Genomic DNA, 1,786 nt, shown 5'->3' with positions numbered 1-1,786 from the left:
TAAATATCTTAGCTGGATGATTTCGGATTGAAATGGGGTTTTCAAGAGGTGATAGGGAGTACTTAAATACACATTTTCAGACAAATTTCAAATTTTTAACACTTTCGATACGCGCATGCGCGATACAACTTACTTTTTTTTAAATGGTAACACCATTTTTTTTTTACATATTCGGATAGAGTATTTTTTTCTAAACAATTTATGTATAAAAAGTTTTTCTAATTACAATATTCAACAATGAAATTTAATATTTACGAGTAATTTGTTTTTGACGAAATTTAAAACTAAATTCAACTTATTGTTACTCATTACTAGTTATTAGTATCCACAGATTACATTTGCACACAGATAAGATAATAAAAATAACTTTGACAACAATTGCCAGCAATTAAGATAGTAAATCGTAGTAATCGTAAATAAGATAGTTAAATGAAGGTAATGAAAACTATAAAATTGTACACATTTTGAATTTGAAATCAATTTTTATTTATTTGCAATTACGTTCTACAGTTCTATCTAATAAATTGTTCGAAGTTTCCACCTTGATGTTCCAAACATGATTCCAAACGTTTTAATAATTCCGTTGATGTGGCAGCGTTTATTTGTTCTCTTCTCAAATTACTACAAGCCAGCCGTATTTTGTTTTTTAAATCTTGGAGATTAATAGGTGGATCTGCATATACAACATTTTTTAAATGCCCCTATAAAAAAAAATCCAATGGGGTCAAGTCTGGAGATCTTGCTGGCCATGGAATTACTCCATGGGTACCAATCCATCGGTTAGGAAAAATTCCATTTAAATAATTTTTAACAATGATGGCGTTGTGTGCTGGTGCACCGTCTTGTTGAAAATACATATTTTCCTGCGTGGCTAATGAAACATCTTCTAGCAGTAACGGTAATTGATTAACAAGAAAATCTAGATATCTTCTACCTGAAAGTGTTCCATTGTAAAAATAAGGACCTAAAAGTATTCCACCAATTAATCCACACCACACATTTATTCACCAAACTGTCTGAAAGTTAGTGTCTCGGGACCAGTGTGGATTTGTATCGTCCCAAAACCTATTGTTTTGTTTGTTCATTACACCATTGTTTGTGAATTTAGATTCATCAGTCCACAAAATATTTTTATAAAATAAATTGTCGATTTCAAATTGAACGCTAAACCATGACAAAAATTGTAATCTACGTTCAGAATCTCCGATTCGTAAATGTTGAACAAACTCGGGTTTATATGCGTGCATTTGGTTTTTTTTCAAAATTTTATGTACTGCACCAACTGATACACCAATTTCACGAGATACATGTCTTATTGATGATCTTGGATAAGCACGTATGTAGGCCATTACCTGTAATTCAGTGTCTTCATCAAAATTATTTGGTCTAGGCTGCCGTTGTCTGATTTCATTGCTAGGAAATTGACCGTTTTCACTTAATCCACGTAAAAGTCTAACGACATAATTATGATGTGGATGATACCTATTTGGATATCGATCTGCGTACACCCGAGCTGCTTGTCGAGAATTACGATTACATTCACCAAAAATAAGAATAAGTTCGACTTTTTCACGGCTATTCATTTTAATACAGTTCTTTCATGTAAAACAGTGTATTAAAACAATAACGATTTTTTCAGAAAAATATGTGATATCTAACCAGAACAAAAAATAACACGTAACAGTAGTTGTCACAAGACTAGTTTGAAATTATTAAAACAATTATTACTAGTCAGCGAAAATAATTTATCAACATTTATTTATAAAATAAATGTATAACGAACAGG

General features: G+C 31.1%; 1 pseudogene; it reads right to left on the bottom strand.

Annotated features, from left to right (window-relative positions):
* Positions 1-512: 512 nt before the first annotated feature.
* LOC132933512 (uncharacterized) lies at positions 513-1,583 on the bottom strand (annotated as a pseudogene).
* Between the last annotated feature and the right edge of the window lie 203 nt (positions 1,584-1,786).

This window comes from Metopolophium dirhodum, chromosome 1 (assembly GCF_019925205.1).
Source record: "Metopolophium dirhodum isolate CAU chromosome 1, ASM1992520v1, whole genome shotgun sequence".
NCBI lineage: Eukaryota > Metazoa > Arthropoda > Insecta > Hemiptera > Aphididae > Metopolophium > Metopolophium dirhodum.
Note: the sequence above shows the minus strand (reverse complement) of the source record. Positions and strands in the feature narration are given on the sequence as shown.